Below are 22591 nucleotides of genomic sequence, written 5' to 3' on the forward strand. Positions count from 1 at the left end.
GGAAGGTTCTCAGAAACCACAGAGGAGGCTTCGGGCACCCAGTGCTCTCCGATGGAAAACGCTGCAGGGCCGAGCATCCATGAACTCCTCCAAGGCTTTGGATGGGAAAGATATCCATAGCAGAAGGCTCTCTGCCAAGTGCTGCAGGCCTTTGTGGATTGCGAAGCTGCAGCTGCCTTGCAGGCTTCTGGTCTAGGGGCGTGTGTGCCCCGGTCCACAATGCGTTAGGAGGAGCTCCTAGCAAGGGGCGAGCAAGCACCTCGTTTCCTTGGCATAGACTGGCCTGTGCACACAGAAGCCTGCCAGCAGTGAAGACAACGCAGACAGCAAGGGGGGGTGGCAGGCGGCTATGGGCCGGCAGGCGTCCTGCTTGAAAGTGGGGCCATGACTGTTTTGTGCTCAGGCCCCAGTGGCCACGTGCACACACAGCCTCTGGACCTGCAGCGTCCCAGCAGTGCAAGAGACACACAGGCAACACCCTGGGTCCTTCTCGAATGAACAGCGCTCCAACGAGGTCCTCCTGGCTGGCAGTGGCCTAGGCCTGCACAGGCCCTAGGGTGGCCGTGCTGAGGCTGGGATGGGTCCTGGCCAAGCAGGGCCCAGGGCAAGCCTGGGACTGGAGGCCAGGCTGCAGGCTCATTCCAGCTAGGGCCTGGTGCAGAGAGCCTTCAGCTGCGACTTCCAGGGGGAATGGTCAGCGCAGTGGCTTTTGCCTGCAATCCACGTTCCTCACTCGAGCCGCCCTGCCTGTGCGACCCACACTCCCTAGAAATGTGTTCCTGAGGCAGTTGGACAGTTGGGGAAGTGGAGGCTCACGCACCATGGGAGGCCTTCCTAGAACATTGCTCTGTGTCCAAAGAGGATTCCCTGCACTTCTGGTGCTGGGGAGAGATTTTCTGCACACAGGAGACACTTGGCACACACAATGTTTCCCCATGGAAAGCACTGTGAGAGAGAGTCGCCGCCAGGGTTGCATGGCACTCTCCCATCGAAGCCCTCCATGCAGCAGGCTGTCATAGACTCGGCTGCTGCCCTTGTTGTTTGGAGAGTCTGCAGCTCCTCTGGAGGCTCTGGAGCATTTCGCAGACCCCTCCAAGGAAATGAGGCTTGTGGGATGAGCTCCTTGCAAAGAATGGCAAGCATCCTGCTCCTTTCGATGAGACACACGTGTGGGGAGAGAGGCTTGGCAGCAGAGGAGAAGCAAGAGGGCAGCCAGGGAGGGGATGTGCACGCAGCTTGCAGGCCCCAGAGCTCCTGCTTCGCAAGCAGGGAATGACAGCTCGGCCCATCAGGCCCCATTCACATGTGGGCACCCAGCTTCCGGATCTGCCCTTTCCCAACCATGAAACTACACCCAGGCTGCACCGTGTGCCCTGTCAAGGTGGACCATTGCTCGCCAGGTGGGCTGAATGGCATGACTGTGTCAGGGGAGAGAAGGCCCTAGGAGGCCTTCGGGGACCTGCCACAACATAGCAGTGCTCAGGCAAAGGCACTCTGCTTTCTGTAGGCTGGATGCACACTGGAGTTTCTGCTTGAGGCAAGGAGAGCTCAGCTAGGCGAACCCTGGCTGAAGGCAAAGCAGAGAGTTTTTTGGTGGAGCGCTGGCACCATCTGCTGGCCGACAAGCATGGGAGCAGAAGCCTCGCTCCAAATGAGTTCCTGAGGAGCTTTCCAAGCAGGAGGCACGCTGGCTCCAAAAGCTTAGAGAGTCTTGCTTAGGACTACCCTCCGGCAACAGACTGGGTGCCAAGGGCATGTGGGTTGGAGGGTGCTCGGAAGCCACAGGGGAGGTTTTGGGCACCCAGAGCTCTCCGATGGAAAACACTGCAGGCCCGAGCATCCATGAACTCCTGCAAGGCTTTGGAGTGGGAAAGCTGTGCATAGCAGAAGGCTCCCTGCCAAGTGCTGCAGGACTTTGTGGATGGTGAAGCTGCAGCTGCCTTGCAGGCTTCTGGTCCAGGGGCGTGTGTGCCCCAGACCAGAATGCATTAGGAGGACCTCCTAGCAAGCGGCATGCAAGCACCCAGTTTCCTTGGCCTAGACTTGCCTGTGCACACCCAGGCCTGTCAGCAGTGAAGACAGCGCAGACAGCAAGCGGAGGTTTCAGGCAGCTAAGGGCCAGCATGCATCCTGCTTGCAAGTGGGGTCATGACTGTTTTGTGCTCAGGCCCCAGTGGCCACGTGCACACACAGCCTCTGGACCTGCAGCGTCCCAGCAGGGCAAGAGACACACAGGCAACACCCTGGGGCCTCCTCGAATGAATGGTAATCCATCGAGGTCCTGCTGGCTGGCAGTGGCCTAGGCCTGCACAGGCCCTAGGGAGGCCGTGCTGAGGCTGGGATGGGTCCCATCCTAGCAGTGCCCAGGGCAAGCCTGGGACTGGAGGCCAGGCTGCAGGCTCATTCCAGCTAGGGCCTGGTGCAGAGAGCCTTCAGCTGCGACTTCCAGGGGGAATGGTCAGTGCAGTGGCTTTTGCCTGCAATCCATGAGCCTCACTCGATCTGCCCTGCCTGTCAGACCCACACTCCCTAGAAATGTGTTCCTGAGGCAGTTGGACAGTTGGGGAAGTGGAGGCTCACCCAGCATGGGAGGCCTGCCTAGAACATTGCTCTGGGTACAAAGACGGTTCCCTGCACCTCTGGCCCTGGGGAGAGATTTTCTGCACACAGGAGACACTTGGCACACACAGGGTTTCCCCATGGAAAGCACTGTGAGAGAGAGTCGCCGCCAGGGATGCATGGCACTCTCCCATCGAAGCCCTCCATGCAGCAGGCTGTCATCAATTCGGCTGCTTCCCTTGGTGGCTGGAGAGACTTCAGCTCCTCTGGAGGCTCTGGGTCAATTGTCACTCCCCTTCGAGGAAATGAGGCTTGTGAGTTGAGGTCCTTGTGAAGAAGGGCAAGCAGCATGCTCCGTGCAATGAGACGCACGTGTGGTGTGAGAGGCTTGGCAGCAGAGAAGAAGCAAGAGGGGCAGCCAGAGAGGGGATGTGCATGAAGCTTGAAGGCCCCAGATCTCCTGCATCCCAGCCAGGGAATGCCGGCTCTGCCCACCAGGTCCCATTCACAAGTGGGCCCCCAGCTTGTGGATCTGCCCTTTCCCAGCCATGAAACCACACACAGGCTGCACCCTGAGCCCTGCCAAGGGTGAACTTTGCTCCCCGCATGGGATGAATGGCACGACTGTGTTAGGGGACAGAAGGCCCTAGGAGGTCTTCAGGGAGCTGCCATGGCATAGCAGTGCTCAGGCAAAAGCACTCTGCTTTCTGTAGGCTGGAAGAACCCTGCAGTATCTACTTGAGGCAGAGAGAGTTCAGCTAGGCTATCCATGGCTGAAGGCAAAGCAGAGAGTTTTTTGGTGGAGCGCTGGCACCATCTGTTGGCCGACAAGCATGGGAGGAGAAGCCTCTCTCCAAATGAGTTCCTGAGGAGCATTCCAAGCAGGAGGCACGCTGGCTCCAAAAGCTTCGAGAGTTCTGCTTAGGACTACCCTCCGGCAACAGAGTGGGTACCAAGGTCATGTGTTTTGGAAGGTTCTCAGAAACCACAGGGGAGGCTTTGGGCACCCAGTGCTCTCCGATGGAAAACGCTGCAGGGCCGAGCATCCATGAACTCCTCCAAGGCTTTGGATGGGAAAGATATCCATAGCAGAAGGCTCTCTGTCAAGTGCTGCAGGCCTTTGTGGATTGCGAAGCTGCAGCTGCCTTGCAGGCTTCTGGTCTAGGGGCGTGTGTGCCCCGGTCCACAATGCGTTAGGAGGAGCTCCTAGCAAGGGGCGAGCAAGCACCTCGTTTCCTTGGCATAGACTGGCCTGTGCACACAGAAGCCTGCCAGCAGTGAAGACAACGCAGACAGCAAGGGGGGGTGGCAGGCGGCTATGGGCCGGCAGGCGTCCTGCTTGAAAGTGGGGCCATGACTGTTTTGTGCTCAGGCCCCAGTGGCCACGTGCACACACAGCCTCTGAACCTGCAGCGTCCCAGCAGTGCAAGAGACACACAGGCAACACCCTGGGTCCTTCTCGAATGAACAGCGCTCCAACGAGGTCCTGCTGGCTGGCAGTGGCCTAGGCCTGCACAGGCCCTAGGGTGGCCGTGCTGAGGCTGGGATGGGTCCTGACCAAGCAGGGCCCAGGGCAAGCCTGGGACTGGAGGCCAGGCTGCAGGCTCATTCCAGCTAGGGCCTGGTGCAGAGAGCCTTCAGCTGCGACTTCCAGGGGGAATGGTCAGCGCAGTGGCTTTTGCCTGCAATCCACGTTCCTCACTCGAGCCGCCCTGCCTGTGCGACCCACACTCCCTAGAAATGTGTTCCTGAGGCAGTTGGACAGTTGGGGAAGTGGAGGCTCACGCACCATGGGAGGCCTTCCTAGAACATTGCTCTGTGTCCAAAGAGGATTCCCTGCACTTCTGGTGCTGGGGAGAGATTTTCTGCACACAGGAGACACTTGGCACACACAATGTTTCCCCATGGAAAGCACTGTGAGAGAGAGTCGCCGCCAGGGTTGCATGGCACTCTCCCATCGAAGCCCTCCATGCAGCAGGCTGTCATAGACTCGGCTGCTGCCCTTGTTGTTTGGAGAGTCTGCAGCACCTCTGGAGGCTCTGGAGCATTTCGCAGACCCCTCCAAGGAAATGAGGCTTGTGGGATGAGCTCCTTGCAAAGAATGGCAAGCATCCTGCTCCTTTCGATGAGACACACGTGTGGGGAGAGAGGCTTGGCAGCAGAGGAGAAGCAAGAGGGCAGCCAGGGAGGGGATGTGCACGCAGCTTGCAGGCCCCAGAGCTCCTGCTTCGCAAGCAGGGAATGACAGCTCGGCCCATCAGGCCCCATTCACATGTGGGCACCCAGATTCCGGATCTGCCCTTTCCCAACCATGAAACTACACCCAGGCTGCACCGTGTGCCCTGTCAAGGTGGACCATTGCTCACCAGGTGGGCTGAATGGCACGACTGTGTCAGGGGAGAGAAGGCCCTAGGAGGCCTTCGGGGACCTGCCACAACATAGCAGTGCTCAGGCAAAGGCACTCTGCTTTCTGTAGGCTGGATGCACACTGGAGTTTCTGCTTGAGGCAAGGAGAGCTCAGCTAGGCGAACCCTGGCTGAAGGCAAAGCAGAGAGTTTTTTGGTGGAGCGCTGGCACCATCTGCTGGCCGACAAGCATGGGAGCAGAAGCCTCGCTCCAAATGAGTTCCTGAGGAGCTTTCCAAGCAGGAGGCACGCTGGCTCCAAAAGCTTAGAGAGTCTTGCTTAGGACTACCCTGCGGCAACAGACTGGGTGCCAAGGGCATGTGGGTTGGAGGGTGCTCGGAAGCCACAGGGGAGGTTTTGGGCACCCAGAGCTCTCCGATGGAAAACACTGCAGGCCCGAGCATCCATGAACTCCTGCAAGGCTTTGGAGTGGGAAAGCTGTGCATAGCAGAAGGCTCCCTGCCAAGTGCTGCAGGACTTTGTGGATGGTGAAGCTGCAGCTGCCTTGCAGGCTTCTGGTCCAGGGGCGTGTGTGCCCCAGACCAGAATGCATTAGGAGGACCTCCTAGCAAGCGGCATGCAAGCACCCAGTTTCCTTGGCCTAGACTTGCCTGTGCACACCCAGGCCTGTCAGCAGTGAAGACAGCGCAGACAGCAAGGGGAGGTTTCAGGCAGCTAAGGGCCAGCAGGCATCCTGCTTGCAAGTGGGGTCATGACTGTTTTGTGCTCAGGCCCCAGTGGCCACGTGCACACACAGCCTCTGGACCTGCAGCGTCCCAGCAGGGCAAGAGACACACAGGCAACACCCTGGGGCCTCCTCGAATGAATGGTAATCCATCGAGGTCCTGCTGGCTGGCAGTGGCCTAGGCCTGCACAGGCCCTAGGGAGGCTGTGCTGAGGCTGGGATGGGTCCCATCCTAGCAGGGCCCAGGGCAAGCCTGGGACTGGAGGCCAGGCTGCAGGCTCATTCCAGCTAGGGCCTGGTGCAGAGAGCCTTCAGCTGCGACTTCCAGGGGGAATGGTCAGCGCAGTGGCTTTTGCCTGCAATCCATGAGCCTCACTCGATCTGCCCTGCCTGTCAGACCCACACTCCCTAGAAGTGTGTTCCTGAGGCAGTTGGACAGTTGGGGAAGTGGAGGCTCACCCAGCATGGGAGGCCTGCCTAGAACATTGCTCTGGGTACAAAGACGGTTCCCTGCACCTCTGGCCCTGGGGAGAGATTTTCTGCACACAGGAGACACTTGGCACACACAGGGTTTCCCCATGGAAAGCACTGTGAGAGAGAGTCGCCGCCAGGGATGCATGGCACTCTCCCATCGAAGCCCTCCATGCAGCAGGCTGTCATCAATTCGGCTGCTTCCCTTGGTGGCTGGAGAGACTTCAGCTCCTCTGGAGGCTCTGGGTCAATTGTCACTCCCCTTCGAGGAAATGAGGCTTGTGAGTTGAGGTCCTTGTGAAGAAGGGCAAGCAGCATGCTCCGTGCAATGAGACGCACGTGTGGTGTGAGAGGCTTGGCAGCAGAGAAGAAGCAAGAGGGGCAGCCAGAGAGGGGATGTGCATGCAGCTTGAAGGCCCCAGATCTCCTGCATCCCAGCCAGGGAATGCCGGCTCTGCCCACCAGGTCCCATTCACAAGTGGGCCCCCAGCTTGTGGATCTGCCCTTTCCCAGCCATGAAACCACACACAGGCTGCACCCTGAGCCCTGCCAAGGGTGAACTTTGCTCCCCACATGGGATGAATGGCACGACTGTGTTAGGGGACAGAAGGCCCTAGGAGGCCTTCAGGGAGCTGCCATGGCATAGCAGTGCTCAGGCAAAAGCACTCTGCTTTCTGTAGGCTGGAAGAACCCTGCAGTATCTACTTGAGGCAGAGAGAGTTCAGCTAGGCTATCCATGGCTGAAGGCAAAGCAGAGAGTTTTTTGGTGGAGCGCTGGCACCATCTGTTGGCCGACAAGCATGGGAGGAGAAGCCTCTCTCTAAATGAGTTCCTGAAGAGCTTTCCAAGCAGGAGGCACGCTGGCTCCAAAAGCTTCGAGAGTTCTGCTTAGGACTACCCTCTGGCAACAGAGTGGGTACCAAGGTCATGTGTTTTGGAAGGTTCTCAGAAACCACAGGGGAGGCTTTGGGCACCCAGTGCTCTCCGATGGAAAACGCTGCAGGCCCGAGCATCCATGAACTCCTCCAAGGCTTTGGATGGGAAAGATATCCATAGCAGAAGGCTCTCTGCCAAGTGCTGCAGGCCTTTGTGGATTGCGAAGCTGCAGCTGCCTTGCAGGCTTCTGGTCTAGGGGCGTGTGTGCCCCGGTCCACAATGCGTTAGGAGGAGCTCCTAGCAAGGGGCGAGCAAGCACCTCGTTTCCTTGGCATAGACTGGCCTGTGCACACAGAAGCCTGCCAGCAGTGAAGACAATGCAGACAGCAAGGGGGGGTGGCAGGCGGCTATGGGCCAGCAGGCGTCCTGCTTGAAAGTGGGGCCATGACTGTTTTGTGCTCAGGCCCCAGTGGCCACGTGCACACACAGCCTCTGGACCTGCAGCGCCCCAGCAGTGCAAGAGACACACAGGCCAACACCCTGGGTCCTTCTCGAATGAACAGCGCTCCAACGAGGTCCTCCTGGCTGGCAGTGGCCTAGGCCTGCACAGGCCCTAGGGTGGCCGTGCTGAGGCTGGGATGGGTCCTGACCAAGCAGGGCCCAGGGCAAGCCTGGGACTGGAGGCCAGGCTGCAGGCTCATTCCAGCTAGGGCCTGGTGCAGAGAGCCTTCAGCTGCGACTTCCAGGGGGAATGGTCAGCGCAGTGTCTTTTGCCTGCAATCCACGTTCCTCACTCGAGCCGCCCTGCCTGTGCGACCCACACTCCCTAGAAATGTGTTCCTGAGGCAGTTGGACAGTTGGGGAAGTGGAGGCTCACGCACCATGGGAGGCCTTCCTAGAACATTGCTCTGTGTCCAAAGAGCATTCCCTGCACTTCTGGTGCTGGGGAGAGATTTTCTGCACACAGGAGACACTTGGCACACACAATGTTTCCCCATGGAAAGCACTGTGAGAGAGAGTCGCCGCCAGGGTTGCATGGCACTCTCCCATCGAAGCCCTCCATGCAGCAGGCTGTCATAGACTCGGCTGCTGCCCTTGTTGTTTGGAGAGTCTGCAGCTCCTCTGGAGGCTCTGGAGCATTTCGCAGACCCCTCCAAGGAAATGAGGCTTGTGGGATGAGCTCCTTGCAAAGAATGGCAAGCATCCTGCTCCTTTCGATGAGACCCACGTGTGGGGAGAGAGGCTTGGCAGCAGAGGAGAAGCAAGAGGGCAGCCAGGGAGGGGATGTGCATGCAGCTTGCAGGCCCCAGAGCTCCTGCTTCGCCAGCAGGGAATGACAGCTCGGCCCATCAGGCCCCATTCACATGTGGGCACCCAGCTTCCGGATCTGCCCTTTCCCAACCATGAAACTACACCCAGGCTGCACCGTGTGCCCTGTCAAGGTGGACCATTGCTCGCCAGGTGGGCTGAATGGCACGACTGTGTCAGGGGAGAGAAGGCCCTAGGAGGCCTTCGGGGACCTGCCACAACATAGCAGTGCTCAGGCAAAGGCACTCTGCTTTCTGTAGGCTGGATGCACACTGGAGTTTCTGCTTGAGGCAAGGAGAGCTCAGCTAGGCGAACCCTGGCTGAAGGCAAAGCAGAGAGTTTTTTGGTGGAGCGCTGGCACCATCTGCTGGCCGACAAGCATGGGAGCAGAAGCCTCGCTCCAAATGAGTTCCTGAGGAGCTTTCCAAGCAGGAGGCATGCTGGCTCCAAAAGCTTAGAGAGTCTTGCTTAGGACTACCCTGCGGCAACAGACTGGGTGCCAAGGGCATGTGGGTTGGAGGGTGCTCGGAAGCCACAGGGGAGGTTTTGGGCACCCAGAGCTCTCCGATGGAAAACACTGCAGGCCCGAGCATCCATGAACTCCTGCAAGGCTTTGGAGTGGGAAAGCTGTGCATAGCAGAAGGCTCCCTGCCAAGTGCTGCAGGACTTTGTGGATGGTGAAGCTGCAGCTGCCTTGCAGGCTTCTGGTCCAGGGCCGTGTGTGCCCCAGACCAGAATGCATTAGGAGGACCTCCTAGCAAGCGGCATGCAAGCACCCAGTTTCCTTGGCCTAGACTTGCCTGTGCACACCCAGGCCTGTCAGCAGTGAAGACAGCGCAGACAGCAAGCGGAGGTTTCAGGCAGCTAAGGGCCAGCAGGCATCCTGCTTGCAAGTGGGGTCATGACTGTTTTGTGCTCAGGCCCCAGTGGCCACGTGCACACACAGCCTCTGGACCTGCAGCGTCCCAGCAGGGCAAGAGACACACAGGCAACACCCTGGGGCCTCCTCGAATGAATGGTAATCCATCGAGGTCCTGCTGGCTGGCAGTGGCCTAGGCCTGCACAGGCCCTAGGGAGGCTGTGCTGAGGCTGGGATGGGTCCAATCCTAGCAGGACCCAGGGCAAGCCTGGGACTGGAGGCCAGGCTGCAGGCTCATTCCAGCTAGGGCCTGGTGCAGAGAGCCTTCAGCTGCGACTTCCAGGGGGAATGGTCAGCGCAGTGGCTTTTGCCTGCAATCCATGAGCCTCACTCGATCTGCCCTGCCTGTCAGACCCACACTCCCTAGAAGTGTGTTCCTGAGGCAGTTGGACAGTTGGGGAAGTGGAGGCTCACCCAGCATGGGAGGCCTGCCTAGAACATTGCTCTGGGTACAAAGACGGTTCCCTGCACCTCTGGCCCTGGGGAGAGATTTTCTGCACACAGGAGACACTTGGCACACACAGGGTTTCCCCATGGAAAGCACTGTGAGAGAGAGTCGCCGCCAGGGATGCATGGCACTCTCCCATCGAAGCCCTCCATGCAGCAGGCTGTCATCAATTCGGCTGCTTCCCTTGGTGGCTGGAGAGACTTCAGCTCCTCTGGAGGCTCTGGGTCAATTGTCACTCCCCTTCGAGGAAATGAGGCTTGTGAGTTGAGGTCCTTGTGAAGAAGGGCAAGCAGCATGCTCCGTGCAATGAGACGCACGTGTGGTGTGAGAGGCTTGGCAGCAGAGAAGAAGCAAGAGCGGCTGCCAGAGAGGGGATGTGCATGCAGCTTGAAGGCCCCAGATCTCCTGCATCCCAGCCAGGGAATGCCGGCTCTGCCCACCAGGTCCCATTCACAAGTGGGCCCCCAGCTTGTGGATCTGCCCTTTCCCAGCCATGAAACCACACACAGGCTGCACCCTGAGCCCTGCCAAGGGTGAACTTTGCTCCCCGCATGGGATGAATGGCACGACTGTGTTAGGGGACAGAAGGCCCTAGGAGGCCTTCAGGGAGCTGCCATGGCATAGCAGTGCTCAGGCAAAAGCACTCTGCTTTCTGTAGGCTGGAAGAACCCTGCAGTATCTACTTGAGGCAGAGAGAGTTCAGCTAGGCTATCCATGGCTGAAGGCAAAGCAGAGGGTTTTTTGGTGGAGCGCTGGCACCATCTGTTGGCCGACAAGCATGGGAGGAGAAGCCTCTCTCCAAATGAGTTCCTGAGGAGCTTTCCAAGCAGGAGGCACGCTGGCTCCAAAAGCTTCGAGAGTTCTGCTTAGGACTACCCTCCGGCAACAGAGTGGGTACCAAGGTCATGTGTTTTGGAAGGTTCTCAGAAACCACAGAGGAGGCTTTGGGCACCCAGTGCTCTCCGATGGAAAACGCTGCAGGGCCGAGCATCCATGAACTCCTCCAAGGCTTTGGATGGGAAAGATATCCATAGCAGAAGGCTCTCTGCCAAGTGCTGCAGGCCTTTGTGGATTGCGAAGCTGCAGCTGCCTTGCAGGCTTCTGGTCTAGGGGCGTGTGTGCCCCGGTCCACAATGCGTTAGGAGGAGCTCCTAGCAAGGGGAGAGCAAGCACCTCGTTTCCTTGGCATAGACTGGCCTGTGCACACAGAAGCCTGCCAGCAGTGAAGACAACGCAGACAGCAAGGGGGGGTGGCAGGCGGCTATGGGCCGGCAGGCGTCCTGCTTGAAAGTGGGGCCATGACTGTTTTGTGCTCAGGCCCCAGTGGCCACGTGCACACACAGCCTCTGGACCTGCAGCGTCCCAGCAGTGCAAGAGACACACAGGCAACACCCTGGGTCCTTCTCGAATGAACAGCGCTCCAACGAGGTCCTCCTGGCTGGCAGTGGCCTAGGCCTGCACAGGCCCTAGGGTGGCCGTGCTGAGGCTGGGATGGGTCCTGACCAAGCAGGGCCCAGGGCAAGCCTGGGACTGGAGGCCAGGCTGCAGGCTCATTCCAGCTAGGGCCTGGTGCAGAGAGCCTTCAGCTGCGACTTCCAGGGGGAATGGTCAGCGCAGTGGCTTTTGCCTGCAATCCACGTTCCTCACTCGAGCCGCCCTGCCTGTGCGACCCACACTCCCTAGAAATGTGTTCCTGAGGCAGTTGGACAGTTGGGGAAGTGGAGGCTCACGCACCATGGGAGGCCTTCCTAGAACATTGCTCTGTGTCCAAAGAGCATTCCCTGCACTTCTGGTGCTGGGGAGAGATTTTCTGCACACAGGAGACACTTGGCACACACAATGTTTCCCCATGGAAAGCACTGTGAGAGAGAGTCGCCGCCAGGGTTGCATGGCACTCTCCCATCGAAGCCCTCCATGCAGCAGGCTGTCATAGACTCGGCTGCTGCCCTTGTTGTTTGGAGAGTCTGCAGCTCCTCTGGAGGCTCTGGAGCATTTCGCAGACCCCTCCAAGGAAATGAGGCTTGTGGGATGAGCTCCTTGCAAAGAATGGCAAGCATCCTGCTCCTTTCGATGAGACACACGTGTGGGGAGAGAGGCTTGGCAGCAGAGGAGAAGCAAGAGGGCAGCAGGGAGGGATGTGCATGCAGCTTGCAGGCCCCAGAGCTCCTGCTTCGCCAGCAGGGAATGACAGCTCGGCCCATCAGGCCCCATTCACATGTGGGCACCCAGCTTCCGGATCTGCCCTTTCCCAACCATGAAACTACACCCAGGCTGCACCGTGTGCCCTGTCAAGGTGGACCATTGCTCGCCAGGTGGGCTGAATGGCACGACTGTGTCAGGGGAGAGAAGCCCTAGGAGGCCTTCGGGGACCTGCCACAACATAGCAGTGCTCAGGCAAAGGCACTCTGCTTTCTGTAGGCTGGATGCACACTGGAGTTTCTGCTTGAGGCAAGGAGAGCTCAGCTAGGCGAACCCTGGCTGAAGGCAAAGCAGAGAGTTTTTTGGTGGAGCGCTGGCACCATCTGCTGGCCGACAAGCATGGAGCAGAAGCCTCGCTCCAAATGAGTTCCTGAGGAGCTTTCCAAGCAGGAGGCACGCTGGCTCCAAAAGCTTAGAGAGTCTTGCTTAGGACTACCCTGCGGCAACAGACTGGGTGCCAAGGGCATGTGGGTTGGAGGGTGCTCGGAAGCCACAGGGGAGGTTTTGGGCACCCAGAGCTCTCCGATGGAAAACACTGCAGGCCCGAGCATCCATGAACTCCTGCAAGGCTTTGGAGTGGAAAGCTGTGCATAGCAGAAGGCTCCCTGCCAAGTGCTGCAGGACTTTGTGGATGGTGAAGCTGCAGCTGCCTTGCAGGCTTCTGGTCAGGGCCGTGTGTGCCCCAGACCAGAATGCATTAGGAGGACCTCCTAGCAAGCGGCATGCAAGCACCAGTTTCCTTGCCTAGACTTGCCTGTGCACACCCAGGCCTGTCAGCAGTGAAGACAGCGCAGACAGCAAGCGGAGGTTTCAGGCAGCTAAGGGCCAGCAGGCATCCTGCTTGCAAGTGGGGTCATGACTGTTTTGTGCTCAGGCCCCCAGTGGCCACGTGCACACACAGCCTCTGGACCTGCAGCGTCCCAGCAGGGCAAGAGACACACAGGCAACACCCTGGGGCCTCCTCGAATGAATGGTAATCCATCGAGGTCCTGCTGGCTGGCAGTGGCCTAGGCCTGCACAGGCCCTAGGGAGGCTGTGCTGAGGCTGGGATGGGTCCAATCCTAGCAGGACCAGGGCAAGCCTGGGACTGGAGGCCAGGCTGCAGGCTCATTCCAGCTAGGGCCTGGTGCAGAGAGCCTTCAGCTGCGACTTCCAGGGGGAATGGTCAGCGCAGTGGCTTTTGCCTGCAATCCATGAGCCTCACTCGATCTGCCCTGCCTGTCAGACCCACACTCCCTAGAAGTGTGTTCCTGAGGCAGTTGGACAGTTGGGGAAGTGGAGGCTCACCCAGCATGGGAGGCCTGCCTAGAACATTGCTCTGGGTACAAAGACGGTTCCCTGCACCTCTGGCCTGGGGAGAGATTTTCTGCACACAGGAGACACTTGGCACACACAGGGTTTCCCCATGGAAAGCACTGTGAGAGAGAGTCGCCGCAGGGATGCATGGCACTCTCCCGTCGAAGCCCTCCATGCAGCAGGCTGTCATCAATTCGGCTGCTTCCCTTGGTGGCTGGAGAGACTTCAGCTCCTCTGGAGGCTCTGGGTCAATTGTCACTCCCCTTCGAGGAAATGAGGCTTGTGAGTTGAGGTCCTTGTGAAGAAGGGCAAGCAGCATGCTCCGTGCAATGAGACGCACGTGTGGTGTGAGAGGCTTGGCAGCAATTGGCAGCAGAGAAGAAGCAAGAGCGGCTGCCAGAGAGGGGATGTGCATGCAGCTTGAAGGCCCCAGATCTCCTGCATCCCAGCCAGGGAATGCCGGCTCTGCCCACCAGGTCCCATTCACAAGTGGGCCCCCAGCTTGTGGATCTGCCCTTTCCCAGCCATGAAACCACACACAGGCTGCACCCTGAGCCCTGCCAAGGGTGAACTTTGCTCCCCGCATGGGATGAATGGCACGACTGTGTTAGGGGACAGAAGGCCCTAGGAGGCCTTCAGGGAGCTGCCATGGCATAGCAGTGCTCAGGCAAAAGCACTCTGCTTTCTGTAGGCTGGAAGAACCCTGCAGTATCTACTTGAGGCAGAGAGAGTTCAGCTAGGCTATCCATGGCTGAAGGCAAAGCAGAGGGTTTTTTGGTGGAGCGCTGGCACCATCTGTTGGCCGACAAGCATGGGAGGAGAAGCCTCTCTCCAAATGAGTTCCTGAGGAGCTTTCCAAGCAGGAGGCACGCTGGCTCCAAAAGCTTCGAGAGTTCTGCTTAGGACTACCCTCCGGCAACAGAGTGGGTACCAAGGTCATGTGTTTTGGAAGGTTCTCAGAAACCACAGAGGAGGCTTTGGGCACCCAGTGCTCTCCGATGGAAAACGCTGCAGGGCCGAGCATCCATGAACTCCTCCAAGGCTTTGGATGGGAAAGATATCCATAGCAGAAGGCTCTCTGCCAAGTGCTGCAGGCCTTTGTGGATTGCGAAGCTGCAGCTGCCTTGCAGGCTTCTGGTCTAGGGGCGTGTGTGCCCCGGTCCACAATGCGTTAGGAGGAGCTCCTAGCAAGGGGAGAGCAAGCACCTCGTTTCCTTGGCATAGACTGGCCTGTGCACACAGAAGCCTGCCAGCAGTGAAGACAACGCAGACAGCAAGGGGGGGTGGCAGGCGGCTATGGGCCGGCAGGCGTCCTGCTTGAAAGTGGGGCCATGACTGTTTTGTGCTCAGGCCCCAGTGGCCACGTGCACACACAGCCTCTGGACCTGCAGCGTCCCAGCAGTGCAAGAGACACACAGGCAACACCCTGGGTCCTTCTCGAATGAACAGCGCTCCAACGAGGTCCTCCTGGCTGGCAGTGGCCTAGGCCTGCACAGGCCCTAGGGTGGCCGTGCTGAGGCTGGGATGGGTCCTGACCAAGCAGGGCCCAGGGCAAGCCTGGGACTGGAGGCCAGGCTGCAGGCTCATTCCAGCTAGGGCCTGGTGCAGAGAGCCTTCAGCTGCGACTTCCAGGGGGAATGGTCAGCGCAGTGGCTTTTGCCTGCAATCCACGTTCCTCACTCGAGCCGCCCTGCCTGTGCGACCCACACTCCCTAGAAATGTGTTCCTGAGGCAGTTGGACAGTTGGGGAAGTGGAGGCTCACGCACCATGGGAGGCCTTCCTAGAACATTGCTCTGTGTCCAAAGAGCATTCCCTGCACTTCTGGTGCTGGGGAGAGATTTTCTGCACACAGGAGACACTTGGCACACACAATGTTTCCCCATGGAAAGCACTGTGAGAGAGAGTCGCCGCCAGGGTTGCATGGCACTCTCCCATCGAAGCCCTCCATGCAGCAGGCTGTCATAGACTCGGCTGCTGCCCTTGTTGTTTGGAGAGTCTGCAGCTCCTCTGGAGGCTCTGGAGCATTTCGCAGACCCCTCCAAGGAAATGAGGCTTGTGGGATGAGCTCCTTGCAAAGAATGGCAAGCATCCTGCTCCTTTCGATGAGACACACGTGTGGGGAGAGAGGCTTGGCAGCAGAGGAGAAGCAAGAGGGCAGCCAGGGAGGGGATGTGCATGCAGCTTGCAGGCCCCAGAGCTCCTGCTTCGCAAGCAGGGAATGACAGCTCGGCCCATCAGGCCCCATTCACATGTGGGCACCCAGCTTCCGGATCTGCCCTTTCCCAACCATGAAACTACACCCAGGCTGCACCGTGTGCCCTGTCAAGGTGGACCATTGCTCGCCAGGTGGGCTGAATGGCACGACTGTGTCAGGGGAGAGAAGGCCCTAGGAGGCCTTCGGGGACCTGCCACAACATAGCAGTGCTCAGGCAAAGGCACTCTGCTTTCTGTAGGCTGGATGCACACTGGAGTTTCTGCTTGAGGCAAGGAGAGCTCAGCTAGGCGAACCCTGGCTGAAGGCAAAGCAGAGAGTTTTTTGGTGGAGCGCTGGCACCATCTGCTGGCCGACAAGCATGGGAGCAGAAGCCTCGCTCCAAATGAGTTCCTGAGGAGCTTTCCAAGCAGGAGGCACGCTGGCTCCAAAAGCTTAGAGAGTCTTGCTTAGGACTACCCTGCGGCAACAGACTGGGTGCCAAGGGCATGTGGGTTGGAGGGTGCTCGGAAGCCACAGGGGAGGTTTTGGGCACCCAGAGCTCTCCGATGGAAAACACTGCAGGCCCGAGCATCCATGAACTCCTGCAAGGCTTTGGAGTGGGAAAGCTGTGCATAGCAGAAGGCTCCCTGCCAAGTGCTGCAGGACTTTGTGGATGGTGAAGCTGCAGCTGCCTTGCAGGCTTCTGGTCCAGGGCCGTGTGTGCCCCAGACCAGAATGCATTAGGAGGACCTCCTAGCAAGCGGCATGCAAGCACCCAGTTTCCTTGGCCTAGACTTGCCTGTGCACACCCAGGCCTGTCAGCAGTGAAGACAGCGCAGACAGCAAGCGGAGGTTTCAGGCAGCTAAGGGCCAGCAGGCATCCTGCTTGCAAGTGGGGTCATGACTGTTTTGTGCTCAGGCCCCAGTGGCCACGTGCACACACAGCCTCTGGACCTGCAGCGTCCCAGCAGGGCAAGAGACACACAGGCAACACCCTGGGGCCTCCTCGAATGAATGGTAATCCATCGAGGTCCTGCTGGCTGGCAGTGGCCTAGGCCTGCACAGGCCCTAGGGAGGCTGTGCTGAGGCTGGGATGGGTCCCATCCTAGCAGGGCCCAGGGCAAGCCTGGGACTGGAGGCCAGGCTGCAGGCTCATTCCAGCTAGGGCCTGGTGCAGAGAGCCTTCAGCTGCGACTTCCAGGGGGAATGGTCAGCGCAGTGGCTTTTGCCTGCAATCCATGAGCCTCACTCGATCTGCCCTGCCTGTCAGACCCACACTCCCTAGAAGTGTGTTCCTGAGGCAGTTGGACAGTTGGGGAAGTGGAGGCTCACCCAGCATGGGAGGCCTGCCTAGAACATTGCTCTGGGTACAAAGACGGTTCCCTGCACCTCTGGCCCTGGGGAGAGATTTTCTGCACACAGGAGACACTTGGCACACACAGGGTTTCCCCATGGAAAGCACTGTGAGAGAGAGTCGCCGCCAGGGATGCATGGCACTCTCCCATCGAAGCCCTCCATGCAGCAGGCTGTCATCAATTCGGCTGCTTCCCTTGGTGGCTGGAGAGACTTCAGCTCCTCTGGAGGCTCTGGGTCAATTGTCACTCCCCTTCGAGGAAATGAGGCTTGTGAGTTGAGGTCCTTGTGAAGAAGGGCAAGCAGCATGCTCCGTGCAATGAGACGCACGTGTGGTGTGAGAGGCTTGGCAGCAGAGAAGAAGCAAGAGCGGCTGCCAGAGAGGGGATGTGCATGCAGCTTGAAGGCCCCAGATCTCCTGCATCCCAGCCAGGGAATGCCGGCTCTGCCCACCAGGTCCCATTCACAAGTGGGCCCCCAGCTTGTGGATCTGCCCTTTCCCAGCCATGAAACCACACACAGGCTGCACCCTGAGCCCTGCCAAGGGTGAACTTTGCTCCCCGCATGGGATGAATGGCACGACTGTGTTAGGGGACAGAAGGCCCTAGGAGGCCTTCAGGGAGCTGCCATGGCATAGCAGTGCTCAGGCAAAAGCACTCTGCTTTCTGTAGGCTGGAAGAACCCTGCAGTATCTACTTGAGGCAGAGAGAGTTCAGCTAGGCTATCCATGGCTGAAGGCAAAGCAGAGAGTTTTTTGGTGGAGCGCTGGCACCATCTGTTGGCCAACAAGCATGGGAGGAGAAGCCTCTCTCCAAATGAGTTCCTGAGGAGCTTTCCAAGCAGGAGGCACGCTGGCTCCAAAAGCTTCGAGAGTTCTGCTTAGGACTACCCTCCAGCAACAGAGTGGGTACCAAGGTCATGTGTTTTGGAAGGTTCTCAGAAACCACAGGGGAGGCTTTGGGCACCCAGTGCTCTCCGATGGAAAACGCTGCAGGCCCGAGCATCCATGAACTCCTCCAAGGCTTTGGATGGGAAAGATATCCATAGCAGAAGGCTCTCTGCCAAGTGCTGCAGGCCTTTGTGGATTGCGAAGCTGCAGCTGCCTTGCAGGCTTCTGGTCTAGGGGCGTGTGTGCCCCGGTCCACAATGCGTTAGGAGGAGCTCCTAGCAAGGGGCGAGCAAGCACCTCGTTTCCTTGGCATAGACTGGCCTGTGCACACAGAAGCCTGCCAGCAGTGAAGACAATGCAGACAGCAAGGGGGGGTGGCAGGCAGCTATGGGCCAGCAGGCGTCCTGCTTGAAAGTGGGGCCATGACTGTTTTGTGCTCAGGCCCCAGTGGCCACGTGCACACACAGCCTCTGGACCTGCAGCGCCCCAGCAGTGCAAGAGACACACAGGCCAACACCCTGGGTCCTTCTCGAATGAACAGCGCTCCAACGAGGTCCTCCTGGCTGGCAGTGGCCTAGGCCTGCACAGGCCCTAGGGTGGCCGTGCTGAGGCTGGGATGGGTCCTGACCAAGCAGGGCCCAGGGCAAGCCTGGGACTGGAGGCCAGGCTGCAGGCTCATTCCAGCTAGGGCCTGGTGCAGAGAGCCTTCAGCTGCGACTTCCAGGGGGAATGGTCAGCGCAGTGGCTTTTGCCTGCAATCCACGTTCCTCACTCGAGCCGCCCTGCCTGTGCGACCCACACTCCCTAGAAATGTGTTCCTGAGGCAGTTGGACAGTTGGGGAAGTGGAGGCTCACGCACCATGGGAGGCCTTCCTAGAACATTGCTCTGTGTCCAAAGAGCATTCCCTGCACTTCTGGTGCTGGGGAGAGATTTTCTGCACACAGGAGACACTTGGCACACACAATGTTTCCCCATGGAAAGCACTGTGAGAGAGAGTCGCCGCCAGGGTTGCATGGCACTCTCCCATCGAAGCCCTCCATGCAGCAGGCTGTCATAGACTCGGCTGCTGCCCTTGTTGTTTGGAGAGTCTGCAGCTCCTCTGGAGGCTCTGGAGCATTTCGCAGACCCCTCCAAGGAAATGAGGCTTGTGGGATGAGCTCCTTGCAAAGAATGGCAAGCATCCTGCTCCTTTCGATGAGACACACGTGTGGGGAGAGAGGCTTGGCAGCAGAGGAGAAGCAAGAGGGCAGCCAGGGAGGGGATGTGCATGCAGCTTGCAGGCCCCAGAGCTCCTGCTTCGCAAGCAGGGAATGACAGCTCGGCCCATCAGGCCCCATTCACATGTGGGCACCCAGCTTCCGGATCTGCCCTTTCCCAACCATGAAACTACACCCAGGCTGCACCGTGTGCCCTGTCAAGGTGGACCATTGCTCGCCAGGTGGGCTGAATGGCACGACTGTGTCAGGGGAGAGAAGGCCCTAGGAGGCCTTCGGGGACCTGCCACAACATAGCAGTGCTCAGGCAAAGGCACTCTGCTTTCTGTAGGCTGGATGCACACTGGAGTTTCTGCTTGAGGCAAGGAGAGCTCAGCTAGGCGAACCCTGGCTGAAGGCAAAGCAGAGAGTTTTTTGGTGGAGCGCTGGCACCATCTGCTGGCCGACAAGCATGGGAGCAGAAGCCTCGCTCCAAATGAGTTCCTGAGGAGCTTTCCAAGCAGGAGGCACGCTGGCTCCAAAAGCTTAGAGAGTCTTGCTTAGGACTACCCTGCGGCAACAGACTGGGTGCCAAGGGCATGTGGGTTGGAGGGTGCTCGGAAGCCACAGGGGAGGTTTTGGGCACCCAGAGCTCTCCGATGGAAAACACTGCAGGCCCGAGCATCCATGAACTCCTGCAAGGCTTTGGAGTGGGAAAGCTGTGCATAGCAGAAGGCTCCCTGCCAAGTGCTGCAGGACTTTGTGGATGGTGAAGCTGCAGCTGCCTTGCAGGCTTCTGGTCCAGGGCCGTGTGTGCCCCAGACCAGAATGCATTAGGAGGACCTCCTAGCAAGCGGCATGCAAGCACCCAGTTTCCTTGGCCTAGACTTGCCTGTGCACACCCAGGCCTGTCAGCAGTGAAGACAGCGCAGACAGCAAGCGGAGGTTTCAGGCAGCTAAGGGCCAGCAGGCATCCTGCTTGCAAGTGGGGTCATGACTGTTTTGTGCTCAGGCCCCAGTGGCCACGTGCACACACAGCCTCTGGACCTGCAGCGTCCCAGCAGGGCAAGAGACACACAGGCAACACCCTGGGGCCTCCTCGAATGAATGGTAATCCATCGAGGTCCTGCTGGCTGGCAGTGGCCTAGGCCTGCACAGGCCCTAGGGAGGCTGTGCTGAGGCTGGGATGGGTCCAATCCTAGCAGGACCCAGGGCAAGCCTGGGACTGGAGGCCAGGCTGCAGGCTCATTCCAGCTAGGGCCTGGTGCAGAGAGCCTTCAGCTGCGACTTCCAGGGGGAATGGTCAGCGCAGTGGCTTTTGCCTGCAATCCATGAGCCTCACTCGATCTGCCCTGCCTGTCAGACCCACACTCCCTAGAAGTGTGTTCCTGAGGCAGTTGGACAGTTGGGGAAGTGGAGGCTCACCCAGCATGGGAGGCCTGCCTAGAACATTGCTCTGGGTACAAAGACGGTTCCCTGCACCTCTGGCCCTGGGGAGAGATTTTCTGCACACAGGAGACACTTGGCACACACAGGGTTTCCACATGGAAAGCACTGTGAGAGAGAGTCGCCGCCAGGGATGCATGGCACTCTCCCATCGAAGCCCTCCATGCAGCAGGCTGTCATCAATTCGGCTGCTTCCCTTGGTGGCTGAAGAGACTTCAGCTCCTCTGGAGGCTCTGGGTCAATTGTCACTCCCCTTCGAGGAAATGAGGCTTGTGAGTTGAGGTCCTTGTGAAGAAGGGCAAGCAGCATGCTCCGTGCAATGAGACGCACGTGTGGTGTGAGAGGCTTGGCAGCAGAGAAGAAGCAAGAGCGGCTGCCAGAGAGGGGATGTGCATGCAGCTTGAAGGCCCCAGATCTCCTGCATCCCAGCCAGGGAATGCCGGCTCTGCCCACCAGGTCCCATTCACAAGTGGGCCCCCAGCTTGTGGATCTGCCCTTTCCCAGCCATGAAACCACACACAGGCTGCACCCTGAGCCCTGCCAAGGGTGAACTTTGCTCCCGCATGGGATGAATGGCACGACTGTGTTAGGGGACAGAAGGCCCTAGGAGGCCTTCAGGGAGCTGCCATGGCATAGCAGTGCTCAGGCAAAAGCACTCTGCTTTCTGTAGGCTGGAAGAACCCTGCAGTATCTACTTGAGGCAGAGAGAGTTCAGCTAGGCTATCCATGGCTGAAGGCAAAGCAGAGGGTTTTTTGGTGGAGCGCTGGCACCATCTGTTGGCCGACAAGCATGGGAAGGAGAAGCCTCTCTCCAAATGAGTTCCTGAGGAGCTTTCCAAGCAGGAGGCACGCTGGCTCCAAAAGCTTCGAGAGTTCTGCTTAGGACTACCCTCCGGCAACAGAGTGGGTACCAAGGTCATGTGTTTTGGAAGGTTCTCAGAAACCACAGAGGAGGCTTTGGGCACCCAGTGCTCTCCGATGGAAAACGCTGCAGGGCCGAGCATCCATGAACTCCTCCAAGGCTTTGGATGGGAAAGATATCCATAGCAGAAGGCTCTCTGCCAAGTGCTGCAGGCCTTTGTGGATTGCGAAGCTGCAGCTGCCTTGCAGGCTTCTGGTCTAGGGGCGTGTGTGCCCCGGTCCACAATGCGTTAGGAGGAGCTCCTAGCAAGGGGAGAGCAAGCACCTCGTTTCCTTGGCATAGACTGGCCTGTGCACACAGAAGCCTGCCAGCAGTGAAGACAACGCAGACAGCAAGGGGGGGTGGCAGGCGGCTATGGGCCGGCAGGCGTCCTGCTTGAAAGTGGGGCCATGACTGTTTTGTGCTCAGGCCCCAGTGGCCACGTGCACACACAGCCTCTGGACCTGCAGCGTCCCAGCAGTGCAAGAGACACACAGGCAACACCCTGGGTCCTTCTCGAATGAACAGCGCTCCAACGAGGTCCTCCTGGCTGGCAGTGGCCTAGGCCTGCACAGGCCCTAGGGTGGCCGTGCTGAGGCTGGGATGGGTCCTGACCAAGCAGGGCCCAGGGCAAGCCTGGGACTGGAGGCCAGGCTGCAGGCTCATTCCAGCTAGGGCCTGGTGCAGAGAGCCTTCAGCTGCGACTTCCAGGGGGAATGGTCAGCGCAGTGGCTTTTGCCTGCAATCCACGTTCCTCACTCGAGCCGCCCTGCCTGTGCGACCCACACTCCCTAGAAATGTGTTCCTGAGGCAGTTGGACAGTTGGGGAAGTGGAGGCTCACGCACCATGGGAGGCCTTCCTAGAACATTGCTCTGTGTCCAAAGAGCATTCCCTGCACTTCTGGCCCTGGGGAGAGATTTTCTGCACACAGGAGACACTTGGCACACACAATGTTTCCCCATGGAAAGCACTGTGAGAGAGAGTCGCCGCCAGGGTTGCATGGCACTCTCCCATCGAAGCCCTCCATGCAGCAGGCTGTCATAGACTCGGCTGCTGCCCTTGTTGTTTGGAGAGTCTGCAGCTCCTCTGGAGGCTCTGGAGCATTTCGCAGACCCCTCCAAGGAAATGAGGCTTGTGGGATGAGCTCCTTGCAAAGAATGGCAAGCATCCTGCTCCTTTCGATGAGACACACGTGTGGGGAGAGAGGCTTGGCAGCAGAGGAGAAGCAAGAGGGCAGCCAGGGAGGGGATGTGCATGCAGCTTGCAGGCCCCAGAGCTCCTGCTTCGCAAGCAGGGAATGACAGCTCGGCCCATCAGGCCCCATTCACATGTGGGCACCCAGCTTCCGGATCTGCCCTTTCCCAACCATGAAACTACACCCAGGCTGCACCGTGTGCCCTGTCAAGGTGGACCATTGCTCGCCAGGTGGGCTGAATGGCACGACTG

Source organism: Hippopotamus amphibius, chromosome 2, assembly GCF_030028045.1.
Source record: "Hippopotamus amphibius kiboko isolate mHipAmp2 chromosome 2, mHipAmp2.hap2, whole genome shotgun sequence".
Classification (NCBI taxonomy): Eukaryota; Metazoa; Chordata; class Mammalia; order Artiodactyla; family Hippopotamidae; genus Hippopotamus; species Hippopotamus amphibius.